At 32.2% G+C, this 20,075-nt stretch overlaps 1 protein-coding gene across 1 annotated transcript in view; it reads left to right on the top strand.

The window, feature by feature from the left end:
* Positions 1-14,121: 14,121 nt before the first annotated feature.
* KBTBD11 (kelch repeat and BTB domain containing 11) overlaps positions 14,122-20,075 on the top strand; it is a 48,350-nt gene continuing 42,396 nt past the window's right edge. Inside the window, exon 1 of the mRNA XM_074287963.1 lies at positions 14,122-14,317. The gene's annotated coding sequence lies outside the window, so the exon portion shown is untranslated. The remainder of the gene's footprint in view (positions 14,318-20,075) is intronic.

Here is a 20,075-nt window from a genome sequence, read left to right as displayed (position 1 = left end):
TTCAGCCATTCCCCAATTGATGGGCATCCACTCCTTTTCTAATTCTTCATACTACATAAGGCTTCTTTAAAAAAGTATGTGCTACCACTGATTAGAGAAATGCAAATTAAGACAACTCTGAGATACCACTACACACCTGTCAGATTGGCTAAGATGACAGGAACAAATAATGATGAATGTTGGAGAGGATGTGGGAAAACTGGGACACTAATACATTGCTGGTGGAGTTGTGAAAGAATCCAGCCATTCTGGAGAGCAATTTGGAACTATGCCCAAAAAGTTATCAAACTGTGCATACCCTTTGACCCAGCAGTGCTACTACTGGGCTTATATCCCAAAGAAATACTAAAGAGCGGAAAGAGACATATATGTGCCAAAATGTTTGTGGAAGCTCTTTTTGTTGTAGCTAGAAACTGGAAGATGAATGGATGTCCATCAGTTGGAGAATGGTTGGGTAAATTATGGTATATGAAGGTTATGGAATATTATTGCTCTGTAAGAAATGACCAGCAGGAGGAATACAGAGAGGCTTGGAGAGACTTACATCAACTGTTGCTGAGTGAAATGAGCAGAACCAGAAGATCACTGTACACTTCAACAACAACACTGTATGAGGATGTATTCTGATGGAAGTGGAAATCTTCAACATAAAGAAGATCCAACTCACTTCCAGTTGATCAATGATGGACAGAGGTAGCTACACCCAGAGAAGAAACAATGGGAAATGAATGTAAATTGTTAGCACTAATATCTGTCTGCCCAGGTTACATGTACCTTCGGAATCTAATGCTTATTGTGCAACAAGAAAATGGTATTTACACACATGTATTGTATCTAGGTTATATTGTAACACAAGTAAAATGTATGGGATTGCCTGTCATCGGGGGGAGGGAGTAGAGGGGGGAGATAATTTGGAAAAATGAATACAAGGGATAATATTATAAAAAATATATATATAATAAAAATTATTTAAAAAAAAGTATGTGCTAAAAAATAAACAAACAAACAAATAAATAAATAAAAATAAATAAATAAAAAGTATGTGATAAATTTAACAAGGTATTTACAATAATGTTCTTTTTATTTTTTCTGAATTTCCTTTTGATATCTCCTATGTATTTTATAAATATTTTATTAAATTTCTTTCTTTCCTATTTTTTTAAACAATCACTCCACCTTTCTTCTAGTAAATCTAACCTCAATAATTTCCTCATCTAACACAAACACAAAAACAAAAATTACCTTTCTTTGTAATTGATAAGTATAGTCAAAGAAAGCAGATCCCCAAATTGGTTGTATCCAGAAATGTATGTCTCATTCCTCATTTCTAGCCTATTACTTCTCTGTCAAGAAATAGGAATTATGATCATCACCTATGGAAGCATAGTGTTCATTGCATGGAATAGAGTATTTAAGTCTTTCAAAGTCAGAAAATGTCTTCTAAAGATGTTCAGTTTTGAAATCTGCCTTTATCTACAGAAGCCCCCCACCTTCACTAAGATCTAAGTCTCTTGTCCATGAATTTATAAACAATTAATAAGAATTTATTAAGTGCTACAATGTTCTAAGTGCTGAATGAGGAAAAATCAACATAGCTTCTTTCTTCAAAGTGTTTCCATTATAATGAGAGAGACTACAGTATGCACACACATGTAGAGATACTGAACTTTTACACCTCCTCATTATTGTTGAGGGTTTCAATTTTAGATATAGGTAGATATCTAAATCTATTGACATATATAAATTATTTGCAATATGACCTTAGAAAAGAAGGAACTAGCAAGTAAGAAGATCAGTAAAGGCCTTCTGAAAAAAGGCTTTTCAAGTTCTGCAGGAAGTCATGTAGGAAACAAGGTATTCTGAGAAATAGTGAGGAGGCATGGGGACAACCTGTGCAAATTAATTAAGGTAAGAAATAATGGTTTATATATAAAGAAAAGCAAGTAGATTGAAATAACTAGACTACATAATTCATAGAGAGGAGTAATATATACAAAAACTGGAAAGATAAAGGATGGGGTTGAGAACAACTTTAAATAACAATGAGAAGTTTACATTTGAGTCTAGAAATAATAGGGAGACACTGAAATTTATTGAGTGAGGGGCCAGCATGAAGGGTGACATGATCAGCTCTACACTAGGAAAGTAACTTGGTAGTTGTGTAGAAGAAGATGGATTAGAATGAGGAGAAAGAAGGCAGAGACAAAAATTATTTGTCAAGACCTGAATATGTATCCTGGATAAATCAATATCATTATCTATATAGAAATACTCATATGATCCCTCTTAATTCCAGTAGAATTAATTTTCCCCAATTTATTCTTTTTTTTAAGGTTGGCTTTATATCTTTACATATATTTGTTTGTATATTGTCTTCCTCCTTGGAATGTAAGTTTCTTAAAGACAAGAATTGAGAGGCGTGTGTGTGAGAGAGAGAGAGAGAGAGAGAGAGAGAGAGAGAGAGAGAGAGAGAGAGAGAGAGAGAGAGAGAGAGAGAGATCTCTTATTGTAATCCCAGTGCTCAATGCAGCATCTGCCACATAAGATTATGTTTGTTATGAAGATAAAGACCTAACTCTTCAGCAGGAAGTTAAAAAAACCACCATGCTTTTCTTTTCTTTTCCTGACCATTATTGGAATTTGGCCTCTCTTCATTACAAGATCATTGGAATCATTGTAATCAGTCAATTCATTTTTGGAAAGAGTCATGTTTATCAGTATTGATCATCATATAATATTGATGTTGTTATGTACAATGAACTCTGCAATTCTGAGGTTCTTAATTTAAGTCTGTTAACTTTTGCTTTTGATATGTTAATAACTATTTTGATATAATATATCCTTTTTAGTCCTATGTGTTTTATGCATTTAAAAACAGTATTCTGAGATTCACCAGATTAACAAAGGGGCAAATGACACAGAAAACGATCACAAGTCTTAAAGTCTTAAACTGCTTTGCAATAGTTTATCATTTTGTAGTGGTGTTGGTGGTATAATGGTGGTTATCTTCAGCTACCCTTGCCTTTAAGCATCAGTTTAACTTATTTGTGGATTTGAATGATGCTCCCAGACCAACAACTAATGCTCTTAGCATTTTTCAAAGAGCTCAATTTTTACATGTTCCTTTGGAGTTGAGAAAACAGACACACAACTTAAAATATAACAAAAGAAAATATAAGGTTATGATTCTTATGTGGACATGTTATTTATTGAAAGGGGAAGAAAAAAAGACATTTTGTGTGAAACAGAGAAAATCAGATTGAAGGAAAAAATAATAATGCTAAAGGAATCTGAAAGAAAATAGGTTCTAAGATAAAAAATACTTGGAGAGAGAGAAGCCCATTACTTATGAAGCTATAGGAGGACCAATATGAAAGCATGTTTCTCATATGCAAAAGTATTATCTACACGTTAGAAGGATCACTTTGGCAACTGAATGGAGGACAGACTGGAGAGTGAAGAGTGGGGAGGTATAAAAACCAACTGGAAGGCACTCTTAGAATAATCCTGGCATAAGGGATAATGTTCTGAACCATGATGATATTTATATAACTGGAGAGAATGGGTATTTATAAGAAAGGACTTAGAGGTTTATTAAGAAATTTTTATTCAATAAACTTACAGGGATTATGGTATTGCTATTTATTAACAATTTTTGAGACCTATATATTAGAAAGAGTAATGGGGAATGTTGTTTTGATAATATATTGTTAACTAGCTACATACAATAAGTAACAAAGTTATAACAAAGTTGTAAGAAAGTTTGACAGTGGATTATAAAATGTTACATGAGGAAGAGATTAAGAAAGAAAAGTACTGATCACAGCTAGTTGTACAACTGAGTGGAGATAGCCTCAAGTTTTTATATTGGTAAATAGTAAAGAAGGAAATTTTACTTATAGGCAGTGAAAGAAGGAAAATTGCAGAGGTCAGAAAAAAATCAATATAGTTAAGGAGAAAATACCTAACTTGGCATTAAGGCAGGATTGAACTTTAGTCTCTTCTTACTAGATCTATGATTATGAACAAATCATTTCACACATTTCAGCCTGTTTCCCATTTGTAAAATAGAGGTAATGATGCTGCTTTGTCTATCCCACAGGATTTTATGAAGTAATAAAATGGGATCAAATATGTAATATCTGAACATTTTTCTAAGATTCTATTTCAAATTTTATTTTTACTTTTTCCATGAGACATATCCCATAAGTATATTAGAAACTTAGAATAAGAGTAGAGCAGGGAAATCAGTATAGTTACTTGCCCAGATGCCTCCTTTGCTCTCCCTACTGTTGTTCACTGTCTAAACAAAATCCACCCTCCCCAACTTCGAGGCTTATAATAAATTGCTGAATGACATTTAAAGAAACATGGAATTTTTTAAAAATATAAACCTTTTCACTATCTAGATCTATGACTCCTAAACTAAATTGAATTTAGATATAGAAATTTCTGATAAGGTCATTTAAATTCTTTTTAACTCTTTTATTCAGCATCTGAGGAGGAAAAGATCAATTTGTCATTCAGCAACAAAGAGACCTTGCATGCTGTCATGCCGTCAATCAGTACTAATAATTAAAGAAAATCATAGCTTTTTTAAAAAAGTTTTGACATTTTTAGGGTTTCTTGCATAACAATCCTCCCCTAGGATTTTCCTCTGTAAAACAAAACAAAAAAGTCAAAACAAACTAATGATATCACAGCCATGTTTGTCTACATCTGCTTCAATTGTTTGGTACCTGTGGTCTTCTGTCCTCTGCTGAGGAAAGAAAGTTTTAATGTTTCTTCTTCTAGAATCAATCAATTAATTTCATTAATCTGAGTTCAGCTCTCTCTCTTTTTTGTGATTTTAATTTGCCCATAACATAAATCAAACAGTATTTAATGCTATTTAGATAGTACATGGACAATGTTTTTAAACCTTGGAAGGAGATTAGTGGTATGTTTTGTCTTTGGTCTTCTTAGATGGGATTTTATCTTTATTATCTAGGATCTTGCTTCTGGCTTTTATTTCTTCCAGTGTCAGAGTGGTAGCAATTTACAGATCTGTCCATATCATCTAATTTCAGAGTGATGCCTCCTTCAGAAAAACCTTAAGTAAGAGGACTAAAAATATTCAGAACCTTTAGCCTGCATATCCTGATTGCTGAACTTTGTCAAAGCTTTATCAGCTCACAACTTTAATTTAAGGCCAAAACACATGGCTATCTGACAATCCAAGGATTTCTTCCTTTGAGCAAATGCTACCTCTTTTTTCAGTTATCTTACGGGCCCTCCTCACCAATTTCAAATGATTATACATTTCCTCAATGATGTTATTTAGCAACTTTTGGAAATAGTGCCATGTTTCTCATATTGGAATTGTCTAGCAATGACCATTCTTCCAATTATTTAAGTTCTTTATTTCTTTAATTAATTGAATTGAATCTATATAAATATTTTATATGCTTTAGCAGAGTGATTCCCATTTTGTTATTTTGTAGTTATTTGAATGGGATTTAACTTTCTATTATTGTCTTTTATAATTATATAAGAATTATGTTGATTTTTGAGGCTTTGTATTGCAGTCCATAGCTTTTTTTTCCCCTCCTGAGGCTAGGGTTAAGTGACTGCCCAGGGTCACACAGCCAGAAGTGTTAAGTGTCTGAGACCAAATTTGAACTCGGGTCCTTCTGAATTCAGGGCTGGTGCTCTATCCACTGCGCCACCTAGCTGCCCCTGCAGTCCATAGCTTTGCTGAAGTTATTTTCTCTGTATATTTGCTAATTCCTTGGGAATTTCTAAATAAGCCATCATATCATCAACAAGTATGAATAGCTTTGCAGTTTTATTTTCTTCTAGAATGATATCAAATAATAGTAAGGAATATAGTTATCCTTGTTTTACTCCCAATTTTTTTTTGAAAGGGTAATGTTGCTTATGATTGCATTGTATATAATTCTTGCTTTTGGTTTTAAATAGATATATTTTATGATATCTTGAAAAGGCATCTCTAAGGCATATTTTGTAGGATTTTTAGTGTAAATGAGGATGGTGTTTTTTAAAGTTTTTTTTCCACATCTATTGAGATAATCATGTAATTTTGGATGTTTTTATTTTAAATGTGATTATATTCCTTTCTTTAATGTTGAACCATTCTGACATCCCCAGCATAAATCTTTTTTGGTCATAATGAGTGATTTCTTGATTGAAATGCTGTAATTTATTTGATAAGCTTTCATTTAAAATTTTTCATTATTATTAATTAATAATATTGATTTATTATTGATTATTATTGATTAATGATATCGATTCTGTGCTTTATCTTCCCATAATACCATAATAATTTTGGCAATTAGTTGTGCAGTATTGTTACTAATTTTTTTTTCTAAGTTTGGTAGAATTCTCCTGTGGGTCCATCAGGATGAACAAGTTTTCTTTTTTCTTTAGTGATTCATTTAGAGCAAATTCTATTTCTTTTTCTGAGAGTAGATTATTTAAGCTCTCTACTTGATCTATTAATTAAGTAAATTTAATTTATTAATTAAAAAAGATATATAAAATATATCTTTGAAAGAATTAATCTATTTCTTTTTCATAGTAATAGGGTCTGATTATTCTTTTTGTTTCTTCTAGTTTTGATGTGATTTCACCTTGTTTGCTCATTTATTAGTATTTTTCAAAGAAGCAACTCTTAGTTTTATTAATATTTTCTCTAGTATTTATGATTTCTAGTTTATTCATCTCTCCTCAAATACTTAATGTATCTTCTTTGGGACTTATTTTAGCCTGCTTATTTATTCATTTTATACTTTTAAAATAAATCTTAAGCTTATTAGACCACTCTTTCTTTTTGTTATTTTGATCATTGTCATTTAATTTTATATAAAAATTTCTTTGATTTGCTCTTTGGTTTACTGATTATTAAATGCTCATTTTGGACTGTTTATATTTATTTATATTCCCTGAATGAGGACTCCTTTTATTGTTATAGTCTATAAAGGATTATTTTACTATTTATTTTGCAATATGTCTATGTCCTAACAGTCAATTTTTATAAAAGATCTAAGTGGTTTCAACATACATTGTTTTGCAAAAGCATTTAGAATATACCATTAATGTAAGAGAGACTTTTTAGTTGTAGTTTCTCTATTAATTTGTTCAATTCTGTATTTTTCTTTCGTTTATTTGTTAGTTATTCAAAACTTAGACACATTGAGATGTCCTGATATTGTTGTTTTGCTTTCTATGTCTTCTTATAGCCAATGTTTCCTTTGTGAATTTAAATTCTAAGACATTTGAAGCACATAAGTTTAATAATGATATTGATTTGTTGGCTATTGCTCATTTTAGCCTAATAAACTACTTAACAAATAGCTCCTTATCTAATGCTTTTTACATTTTGATTTTTTTGTTTGTTTGTTTGTTTTGTTTTTCTTTATCTGGTGACATGATTGCAACTCTTGATTTTTTTGGATTAATTTGACAAATAATATATATTTTCTAGTTCCTTACTTTTATCCTAAGTTTTTTTTTTTAAATGTGTTTCAAAAAGCAACAAATTGTGGGATTTTGCTTTTGTATTCAAGTTATCATATCTTTTAATTTTATTTGATTTTTAATCTTTTTACATTTAAAATTATGAGAATTAAGATTATGCTTTCCTCCATTTTTTCTCATATTTGTTTTTTTTTTTCCTGTATTAGGATTTTCTCCTCTTTTCCCTCCATAATTACAATATTATATCTCTTCTATTATTTTAGCTCAATCTATTTTAAGGCAGCACAGTTGCCTGGCTCTTTTCCCTTTACCTTCAAGCTCCCCTTTATATTTATCAATCTGTTCTTATTTTTGTTTATTTATTCCTTTTTCTAATTGTTCCTTGTTTCATTCATTAGTTTTTAAAATTTCATTTTTCCATGCTTTTTTCTAAAACAGGATACCTCCCCCCACCTTTATCCTATTTAAGTCTTTATGTTCTTCATGGAATTAAAGCTTCTAAAGTAACTATTTTAGCTTTTTTATAGTTTCTATATTATTGACTAGTATACTTTGTCCACTCAACATCCCCTATACTTTTCTGTTATGCCTCCATTGTTTAAATATAGTTAGGTCTCAATTGGTATGAAAAGTAAATCCTATGAAATGATTACATCATTTAAATTTTCATTTCATATTTCAACTGGACTTGAATCAATGACCATATGTTTCATATGATTACAGCTTCAAATAGTGTGTATATGAATAATATGAACACTTTACAACTTCATTAATTATATTAATCAGCACTTAGTTTCTCCTTAGTAGAAATTTTCCCATGTCACTGACTTGTGCAGTTCATTATTGACATTTACCCTCCTTATATTTTTTTTCCTCATTTACCTTGAAATCTCTGTGTCTGACTTCCCACTCTTCTCAATGTTATTGCCCTTAGGAGCTCTAATTCTTATTCACCTGAGGCACAGTGAGTGTTAACTCTAAGAAACAAATTCCTACAAATGATATTCAGAGTATTTCTTCTCCCACAAAAGCATTCATCTGTGGTTATCCCTCCTACAACTGAAACAGGATTTTCGACTTTTAATCCTTTTTTTATCCTTCTCTTTGCCTCTTCATCTACTTTCTTCTAACATTCTTCTAAGAGACTAAAGGAATTATTTTCTCTTCACTATCATTTTTTGATCTGATTTGGATATATTGCATATCCTCCATATTTTCACCTCACTCTTTTTTATGTGCTTTCTCATCCTGTAATTTAGTTCTGCAAAAATATCAATTTATCTATAGGTAAGATGTGGTGAATTTTAATCCAATAAATTTCATGGCTTTTTCGTCACCAACTTGTCCAATTTCTGCTTTCATTCTCATTTTCTTATGTGCAAAGAGCACTTTAAAAGTGTCTCTCTTTTTGTTGTTGTTGCTACTGGTTGCAGTAATTTTTTGTTTTGTTCTTGTATTTCTGTTATCTGGATTGTTTGAGAAGCAAATAATCTCTTCAAATATAATTTTCTCTTTACAAATGTTTCAGATGTCTCTTTCTAAAGGAGTACCTATCTTTTCCCCTTAAGAGTTAGACTCACATTTTCAGAGTCTAACTCTTTGGACAAGCCACCTTGAGTTTTATCTTCGGTTTCTTTGCTCTGTGAAAGATGTTATTTCATTTCTTATTGTAATTTATAATGAATACAGGATAGTCTAGTACCATTCATGTTTATTTTTCTTTATATTTGAAAGTCTCTCATTTTTTTATGTAAGAAATTTGTTGTTTGTCCATGGAACTCTTAAATTTAATCACTATGTGCCTTGGTATTTACAGCTAAGTTTTGTTTGGGCTTTTGTTTGTGTGTTTGGTTGTTTTTTTGGAGGTGCATTCTTTTAGTTGTCATTTTGTTTTCTGTATTCAGAAGTTCTGGGCAGTTTTCTTGAATTATTTCCTATATTATGATATTTAGATTTCTTTTATATATATATATATATGTATATATATATACATATATATATATATATATATATATATATATATATATATATATATATATATATATATATATATATATGTTACATTCTACCAGGAGATCTATAATAAATTGTTTTTATGTACCCTGTCTGTGAGATCAATGTTTCAGTTCTTATATTTTGTTAATCTTTCTTTCAATGTTATTGATTTTTGTTTTTCTTCCAATTATCCTTCATTTTCATGTATTTTCATTCCCAATATATTATTCTCTCTTCTACTTCTTTGATTGGCTTGCCACCATGGATTCAACCTTTTCAATTCTTCCAATAATTTCTGCTGTGCAGACCATAAATTCTGCTTCACGATTCTTATTTCTCTCTCATTCATTAGGAAATATTTTTAGTCCCATGCAGTCTCAGGAATCCATAAAGTCCTTTGCTTCATCAAAGGTTGATTCATTTTCTCTTGTTTCGTAATATTTATTCATATATGTCTGTATTCTCTAAGATGATACCATATTTATTTTTCTTATTAATATTTTCTCAGGTGGATTACCTACTTATAATCAAGGTCTTCCTCCTGAGATGTTTGGTAATTTCATTCTTTTTAGCCATATATTCCCTTTTGATGTAGTTTTGACTGGAACCTGGATCTCAAAGCTATCCTAGCTATCACTTGCTGGGCAATTCATGGTTCACTGGCCTTGGACTATGTTTTAAATGACTTTTAGGGGGACAGATTTGGTCTTTGGTAGATGCTGGGCTCTTTCCAAGTGGTTTCATGCAGTTCCACACATGAATCCTGCCCCAATTCCTTCTTTTTCCAAGTTCTCTGGATGAGCTCTGTTAACATACTGTGTACTTTGACTATTGCCTCAGTCTAAGTGAAGCATCTGTCATTTGAATTCCCTTGATACAATGGGTATAAAGTTGAGTTTTACAGTAGTCCTTGTGGATCATCTTGGGAAGTCCTGTGGATCATAATGGGCACTAGGGAAAAAGCATTAAGAATGATTAGCCTTCTTTATTGTTAGATAATCAAATTAGTTCTTGATATCCAAGACTATGGAGATAGCTAACATTGCTTTATCTTTTGCACATAATTTCTATTTTGGAGAGATTTAAAAGGTTGTGAGAATAGGAAAAATATCTAATCCTACTGGTCATATGACCCAGAAATCTCTAGAACCATATCAGAAATATTCTAGATCCTACTTCTAACTACCAGGTATATTTCCATTGAATTTTGAGTCATTCATAATTTTGATTCTTCGAAAACTCTAGTGTTATATGATTCAGAACCATATTGATTCACAAGGAAAATTTATTTTTTTAATGAGCTTTTGTACCAAGAATCAGAATGAGATCAGTTAAAGCATTTTACCATTTTCCAGTTTCTACTCTTTTTTTTTTTTTCAATTATGGGCCCAACTGCCCATTTATAATTTCTGCCCCCCAAATCTTTGCATTAATTCTCTAAATTCAGTGCAATGATCTTCTAACAATATGTTAGCATAAAGAGCATTGCCTGCACTTGGAGCTAGAGTCCTGAATTTGGGTTTTTGCTTCTTCCATTTAGTGTCTGAGTGACCTCAGGCAAATTCCTCAATCTATTCAGGCCAATTTTCCTATCTGTAAAAATTTGAGTAATGGAAAATATGACCTACAATATCCCTTTTAGTTCTAAATCTATGATCCCCTGATAGTCTGGACAATGACACTTTTTAATCCATTCAATTTTTTCCTGTATGAATTCCTAGATCGGCTCAAAAAATCCCTTCCAATTCTGAATGCTTCAGCAAACTGTTTTATGTCTTTATGTAAATCTAAGATTTGTTGAACATAGTTATTTCTGGTAGGTTATATGTGAAATAATATTTTATTATATTACGGTATAAATAAGACATTTCTTTATTAAATTTGAGCCCTTAAATCTTAGTTTTGCTCTAGTGAATTAAATATTTGTGTGTGTGTGTGTGTGTGTGTGTGTGCGCGCAAATAAATAACAAATAGCAAAAACAATATGATGACTTATCTTTGCAGTCTCCAATCAATTGTTTGATATGCTTTGATTTAGATACAGATATAATCTATCATAGAAAATAATTTGTAAAACACTGCCTATGCCATTTTCATATTTATGATAAAAACAGCCTTAACACATGTATAGATCATTCTCATAAGAAGTCAATAAAGATGAAATAGACATAAGGGTCAACAGTTATTGATGTCATTTCAACTGTCTCATTTGGATAGTAAAAATATGATAATAGCAATTGTAACCCTCCCCATTCTTTTGGAGATCTCCCCCTCCCTAATATATCCCATAAAATAATTTCTTGATACTTTGATTATGGTACTTCCAGCACAGAGTTTTTGGTATGTTTGAGTCCTGCTCTTCCTAACTTCATCTTCAAATGTTCTTTTTCTTCATAACACACTTGAGAAAAAAGAAATCAAAAGTATTTTGTACCCACTTTTCTTAGTAATGGAAATAGATGTTATCTAAGCATTCGTGAATCTCTCTACTTTCTATGTATCTATGTATCATCCTGCCTCTATGAACTCTTGTTGGAGAATCATAGAATTATAGAGTGAAAAGGTACTTTAAGGTTTAGCTATTTAATCTGTACCTGAAGAATTCCCTCCACTTCATATCCAAAAATGGTTTTCCAACTCTTTTTTTGAAAACCTCCAATTTGAAACCTACTATCTCCAAAGGCAGACCATTCTACCTCAATCTCTAATTATTAAGAATGTTTTTCTTACATCAAAATTAAATTCATTATTCCTAGTTTTTCCTTCTGATACTAAGCAAGAATAAAACTAATTGTCATCCATGTTCAAGCCCTTCAAACAATTAAAAACATCTTTAATAAGTCTGATCTTAATAAGCCATTTACTCTCCTGAAACAAAACCATACATATCATCTCTTTATTAGACTAAACATTGTCAATTTTTTTTCAAATAATCTTCATATGGCATGAATCTGAGGTCCCTAACCAACCTGTTCACTTTCCTTTTGACAGTCTCCAGTTTACCATTTTCTTTCCTGAAATGAGGTTCACAGAACTAAATATACTACTACAGATTTGTTCTGTCAAGATAAGAATACAATAGGCCTTATTGTACAATGCTAATAACAACAGTATCCTGGTGTAGGTCTGTGAACTTGACTTTGATTTTTGCCAAATTCTAAAACATATTATTTTTTAATTTCATATTTTATTTTCCCCCAAGTACATATTCAAATTTTGTTAACTTTTTTTGGTGGAAGCAATTGGGGTCAAGTGACTTGGAAGGGTCACATAGTATTGTCTGAGGCTGGATTTGCACTGAGGTCTTCTCAACTCCTGGGCTGATGTTTTATCCATTTCACCAACTAGCTGTACCTTAACATTTTGTTTGCTTTTTAAATTTTACTTCCAAATTTTCTTCCTCCCTTTTATCCTTCTCCACCTCAGCATGCAATCTGATGTAGGTTATACAATGTGCAATCATAAAAAACAATCATGTCAAAATATTTTATTAAAGAGATGGTTAGTGAATATTTAGAAAAGGAACATGTTATGTCAAAGAGTTAAGATCTAGAGTAGATCATTTCCTATTTTGACAGGTAATCACACTGGCATATTAGGAATGAGGCAGATATCATTTACCAAGATTTTTAATAAAGCATTTGAATATCCTTTCAAGCAATTCTTGTGGGTAAGAAATAGAAGTGTGAAATACATTCTAATACAGGTAGGTGCATTTGGAAATGGTGGAATGATGAAATACAAAGAATAGACATTAATGGTTCAGCTGGGAAGGAGATCTTCGATGGCCTCTTTCAAGAATTTATACAGTTTTTCATTTTCATCAATGACTCGAATAAATTCCTAAAAGACATAATTATCAGATCATTTAGATTAAAAAAAGGTAAGTTAAAAAACAGAGTTAGTATCCAACAAGTCCTCAATAGTATGGAGTACTGGGCTGGTAAAAATAAGACCCAAGAACAGTTCCTCATCTTGCCTCTCTCTATTCTCAAAGAATATGGTCCAGCATCTTGACACCAACAATCCATGTAAATTGTCAAATCTTACCAGATCAGGTAATCTACAGCCTCCTTTCCTTCTACACATAGTTGAAGATGCAGCAACAAGGACAATTTAGGACAATTGGGTGAAAATAAAATAATTAACAGATATGTAGGAACTTTGATGCCCACTATTAGACAATCACATAGAGTATAGTAGAATGGAAAATTCCTGCTGTACAATTCTAGGCTAAGTAAGAATAACATATTTGTAATGTTTGGAACCAAGCCAAATGAACAAAGGCAAATCAACAGAAAGACTGAAAACAATGAATAAACAATAAAAGCTGCCCCTAAAGCAATACCAGGGACTTGACATAAATGCTTCTAAATTTAGAGGCATTTAACTCACAATCTTCAAAGTCAGTTGTTCATTATATTGACAATTCATTTGAGCATTTCTGTCTTTAAAGTGGCCCATTTAATTCGAATTACCACTAAATAAAGTGCTTTAAGTGAGTTCTGCTTCCTTAAGTTCAACACATAGATCTGCAAATAAAAGGACAGGATTTCCTCCAATAAGGACATGATGTCAGAGGATGTTGTTCAGAATATTACCTCCAAATGCAGTGAGGTTATATAACTTTAAGACCAACATGAGAGAAGTTTTGTTGAAGCACAGTTCAAGAACAATGGAGCTCATGTTTAGTGACCTCCTGACGACATTGCTGCTTTGAAGAAGATCTGAAGAATCAAGAGTTGTAATCTAGGAAAGTGAAGAAGAAACTTTTATACAAACACAAGAGAAGGGTTTTCAATGGGGCCAGCTGAAAGACCAGGAAGACACAGGACTCATTCAAGTAAGTGAAGCAAAATATCAGGTACTCCAGGTCAATGAATATCATTCAGATGGCCCTAAAATTATTTGCTTGTTTGCTTTTATCATTTGGCTCAGTAACTTAGATTTCTCAATTGCTTTGGATTTTATTCAGTATTAAACTTTTGTCTTTTTTTCTTTATTTTTTTCTTCAGTTTTCTAAGCTTTATTATTTTTATTTGAATATTCAAATCCTTTGGTGTAATTTGTTCATAGGAATTGTAAAAATTTATAAGTGCTATTTAGCACTTTATTATTATTATTATTACACATTAGCTGTTTAGCTAATTAGCTCAAATTATCATCCTCTTACATTAGAATGCAAGAAGAGGAAAGGACATTTTCAGCCCAGGGGGAATTCAGGAGTGAGAATTATGACAATATTTAAAGTTTAACAACTTGTATGAGGCAGAGAAGGCAAAAATATATTCAGGTCAGAAGCCAGACTACAAGTTGAGACTTCTTGATTCCAAAGGCCACTCAATATTTATCTACTATTTCCAAGTAGCCTAGAAGGGATACAATTTCTTATAGTTCTGTGAATGTATTTCCTAAATAGATTTAAAGAGTTAGAATTTAAAGAATTAGAAGACCTGAATTTGAGTCTTAGTTCTACTAGTTATTGCCTGAGTGACCTTGGTCATACTATTTCTCCTATCAGGGTTTCAGTTTCTTATCTGTAAAGTGAGGAGATTGGACTTGTTAACATTGAAAGTCCTTCCAGCTCAAATTCCTGTGAAATATCCCAGGAGAGGAAAGTGGAATAAAAAGCCATAGTATCACCAGTTCATATATTTCTTAGCTTAGGCAAACTCAATATAGAAAAATCCAGATTTATTCAAGAGATGAAAAAATGATAATTGTGGAGCTGGATCTTAAAAATCATTTTATAGATGAGAAAATTGAGATCCAGAGAGTTGCACAGGACATTCCTATTTATTGACAAAAGGCTTCAAAGTAGGATTCACTTGAAGATTCTTTTTAAAAGGGAGTTCCTTTAATATATTTAGAATATAATCTAATCAATTAATTTTAAATTTACTCAACTTTTTAGAAAAATATCTATTGAATTAAAATGAGGGAAGTTAACTGGACCTCTCTTCCCACACTGTTCTCACCAATTGCTGCTTTATTACTGTTTTATTGATAATATCTTTCAAGACATGTTTAGGGAGAGATATATTGATGCTGCTTCTTTGATATTGAACTCTTGATCTCAAGCATCAATATCAGTGCTTCTAATTTGATTTTAGAAATTTCATTTTCATTTCTATAGTAATTAATGAAAAATACATTATGTGTATTTACCATATTGTATACTTGTTTTGTATGTGTAGAGTAGCTTCAAAGAAGCCCAAAGATATTTACTTCAGTTTCCATATTCCTATTGCTACTGACTATGGCTTCTCATTGGAGGTGATATAATGCCAGAGAAACTGAGGCAAGACAGAGATTGTTTTATAATCTTTTAATTGTGTAGAGTTTAGGCTAGCCAACTGGGTTGGGACTCATGTCCAAAAAATCATTCTAGCCCTGAGCGACTAAAGAAGGGAACTTTTATAGCTACAATCTTATAGGGGAAACAAAAGCAGATAAGGGGGCTGAGGACACTGAGTGAGTGTGCAAGCCATAATTCCAGGAAAGGATCTTAACTTAGTCCTGACAGAATAAGGGTCAAGATAAAAAGATTGAGGGCAGGAGACAGCAAGGAGGGGACAGTACTCACAAGGAGAGGGAATTAACCCAGCAAGGATTGAGATATGGCACTTGCAGTTTTATGACTCAATGGTATTTCAAGGCTTCTTTTCTGACTCAATTCTCCCAATCCTAATGGAAAAGAAAAGGGGAGGGGGGCTATAATAATTGTATTCAGGGCATAACAGTGAGGATGGTTTATAAAAGTAAAAGGGGAAAAACAGTGTAGATTTTCCTCCATTAAGTCATAGAAAGCATTTAATAGAGCAACTATATAGATGGATAGATGGATAGACTGGACCTGGAAACAGGAAAAGCTGGGTTCAAATCTGGCCTCATTTACTTACTAATTGTGTAACCCTGTACAAATCACTTAGTCCTGTTTTCCTCAATTTTCTAATCTGTAAAATGAGCTACAGAAGGGACAAACAATTCCAGTCGGACATGACTTTAATTAAAAACAATAAAAGGCACTAGTATAGTGAATAGAGCACTATGCATAGTAGTATAATAAGCCATATCTGTATCTCTGCAATTTTTACCCAATACTTTACTTCAATTGTACAAATTAATTCTTTTTCTATTTGACAATCTTTCAGATATGTGAAGGTAGTTTCCCCTTTGAGTCTTCTCAAGACAAAATATCTCCTGAGTTCACAATTACCAGAATTTTTTCTTTTTAATTTGCATCTTTTTTATTCTTTGCATCAATACCAAACTCTATCTTTATTATTACTTATATTCAGGCATAAGAAGTATCACCTTGGTTAAAAGTGCTAAGAAGCCAACAGAACATTCTAGAGAAGATGAGAAAGACTTATTATGAGGATAAAATGTAGAATAAATAGAATATATAAGGAAGAATGGTGAGCAGATAGAAACAATGGGGGGGAAAGGATGGGGAGTGCAGGACTGAGCTCAAACTTTGAGGTTTAGCCCACCCACAATATTCTTTTCTTCCTTCTTCCTTTCCCATCCAAATCCCTACCAGAGGCCAAAACAATCTCTGTTTGTTGGGAGTAGCAAAGGAAGCCTGTAGCCTGGGGATGGGGTACATGCTAAGCTCTTTGGAGCCTCATTGCAGCTGTGTCCTTAAACTTAGTTTCTTTGTCAGCAAAAAGAAGTGACCAAATTCTTAAGGTTGTTTTGAGGAAAAACTGTGAGGTTGACTCAAGGAGATGTTAGTGTGCTAATCAGAGTCCAACACCTATATAAATACAAAAGAAAGATACCCATATGTTTGAAACTTGATTTTTAAACAGGACAACCACCCAAGATTTGACTTATTTTTTTTAAGGTTGTTTCCTGGAGATCTTGCAAATTATAGGCTTTTAATACCACAAAGTAGCAGGAAAGAGGTTAATCCATGTTGTTAGGATATGTGAGTTATTTTTGGCAAGCCACTCATTTGCAGATCATATTCAATGGAAAATTTTTTCAAACTCACTTTCAACAGTTAAAATCAAAAGAAGCTGCATTTTGAAAGTGTGTTGTCTAATGAAACAACACTGATTCTTAAGCAATGTTGGGAAATATCGGGCAAGGGGAGAAATTCTAGCTGGGCAACACTCTGGTGCACCGAGGTTACTTTGAGGGCATGGGAAAGCACTTGATTTTCCAACACACAAGTGAATGATATAATAATTCATAGTATAGTTATCATCAAACAGGTATGCTTAGTATCAAAAATACACATCCTAAAGCTGAGTTAAACCAGAATGTAATCTCCTCTATTTCAGTTTCACATAGAGTATTGGAGGTTATTTGTTTTCATAAAAATATAACTTTAATGTGGTGATTTTTAAGAAAGAATTTTAATGAAACATAGAGGATGATGAACTTGGAGTCAGAAAATCTGACTTAAGAGTTACATGACCCTAAGTCATTTAAGTTTCTCTATGCTTCAGTTTCCTCATCTGTCAAATGATGGATTGGATTTGATGGCCTCTAAACCCTTCCAAGTCTAAATCTATGATCCTTTGGCAAGCCCTCAATGTCTTTGTGTCTCAGTTTTCTAGCTTTTAACATGTGCATGTTAATGCTCCTGTTACTGAACTCAGAAGGTTGCTGCAATGAAAATGGCCTGTTAATCTCCACTCATTCAATCTAATCCTAAAGACACACATAGAGCTGATGAGGCATAGGGCATGGTGCTAGGTACTGGGTTTAAAAAAGAATAGGCAAAATAGATCTGCTTTAAGAATCCTACTTTTTGGAAGGACATAGCATGTAAAAATGTAAATATTATGTAAATGTGTGTTTTATTACTGTTGGAGAGCAACAAAATTATGGGCAAAAATTTGATTTCTAATTCTAGATTTCCTGTTTATTTAACTCTTGATGGTAATTCAATATTTATGTTTGTGCAAAGAATGTAAAGTGTATTCTATTGCAAAGCTTGTTACTATGTTATTTTTAAAAATGCCTTTGTTTTGAAAATTGTGTCCTCTGGCTGATTAAGGGAAAAGTAACATACCAGAGGGGGCTTATATAAGACATTATTTTGAATGAATGTGTACTTGAATCTAGAGTCACTATTTTGAGTGCATCACATGTCATAGTTGAATTTAAAAATGTTTGCTCGTGAAGGAGAACTTTTGAAAAATCTCTCTGTTAGCCTTCAGCTATCTTTCCAGATTGCATTATATTGTTTATCTTTAAAAGGACTTCTCTATTAGCTTCCCTACATACTGTAAAAGGTACTTTCTCTGGACATAGAGGACCTGAGTTGAAGTCCCACATTTTATATTACTGTCTTTAATATTTATTTAACTTTATGGAGCCTCACTTTTCTCATTTGTAAAATGAGGTGGTTGGTCAACATGGCCTTTGAAGTCTCATCCAGATCTATGATCTTTAACTTTAAGAAAAATTTAATTTTACTTCATGTAGTTCTAAGAAAGCCACCTGTGGGTATTTGGCCTAGAAACTTCTTATAGTTACTATATGGTAGTACATACTAGCAGATGCAGGCATTAGGAAAACTGTTTTTGTAACATGGGATTTGTTTCTAAGTAATGAATGCCTACACCCTGATTTTATGCCTTTAACATTTTCAAGGGGGTATCATTAACTTTTCAGAAATTCTCAGAACAAGATTACTTTTCCTTCAAGTATTAAACATGTCAAAAAGCAATCCCTCTGAGTATTATCTCTCTTTTTCAGTGGGTAGGACCACCAGAATGTTGTGAAATCTAATGAACAATAAAAGAATGTTGTAACTCTAAAAAAGATTTGGAACTACTCCCCTATACATCCAGTTTTTAAGTAATTTTTAAGCAGTTTCTCCCAAGCACAAGATTGCTCTGTACAGAAAAATCAAATACATCTATATCCATAAGTCTTGCAGCAACCTGTAACATTGGATTTAAAGCTAGGAAGGTCCTTACTAGTCAACCTTCTCATTTTAAAGGTAGAGAAATTAAGATCCAAAGAGATTATAAGTAACTTACTCAAAGTTAGAGATGGTAAATTCAAAGATTCCAGTAAATCTAATCAATCAACTAATTACATGCCAAATATTGGTTTGTATTCTGAGGATGAAAATTCAGAAGAGAGAGATATTTCCAGAAAGTAAATAATTTACATTCTACAGGTAAGACAGAAAATGTTCACAGAGAATTAAAAACAGAATGTATAAAAAATAAATATAAAAGCAACAGGGTAGGGGTGGGAGGAAAACTGATAGAATCAAAAAAGATCTGCTGAAGGATATCTTTTAGAGAGAGCTGAAGGTTTCAAGAGGTACAATTAAAGGTGAACATTCCAGACCTTTCTTGTGAATTTTCATCTCTATTGTTATTTTTCTTTGTACATTATAGCTATTCTGCAAAAGAAGAAGAAAAGAAGGAAAAAATATTTATTAATGCTTATTTATTATGTACCAGGAACTGTGCTAACTTCTTTACAGATATCTCATTTAATCTTCACACAATCCTAGGTGCTATTATTATCTCCATTTTACAATTGAGGAAACTGAGGCAGACAGGAATTAAATGACTTTCCTAGGATCACGGATGACACTTTTTTTTCACTTTATGATAGTT

Source organism: Sminthopsis crassicaudata, chromosome 2 (assembly GCF_048593235.1).
Source record: "Sminthopsis crassicaudata isolate SCR6 chromosome 2, ASM4859323v1, whole genome shotgun sequence".
NCBI lineage: Eukaryota > Metazoa > Chordata > Mammalia > Dasyuromorphia > Dasyuridae > Sminthopsis > Sminthopsis crassicaudata.
This window is presented reverse-complemented; position numbering and strand designations above follow the sequence as displayed.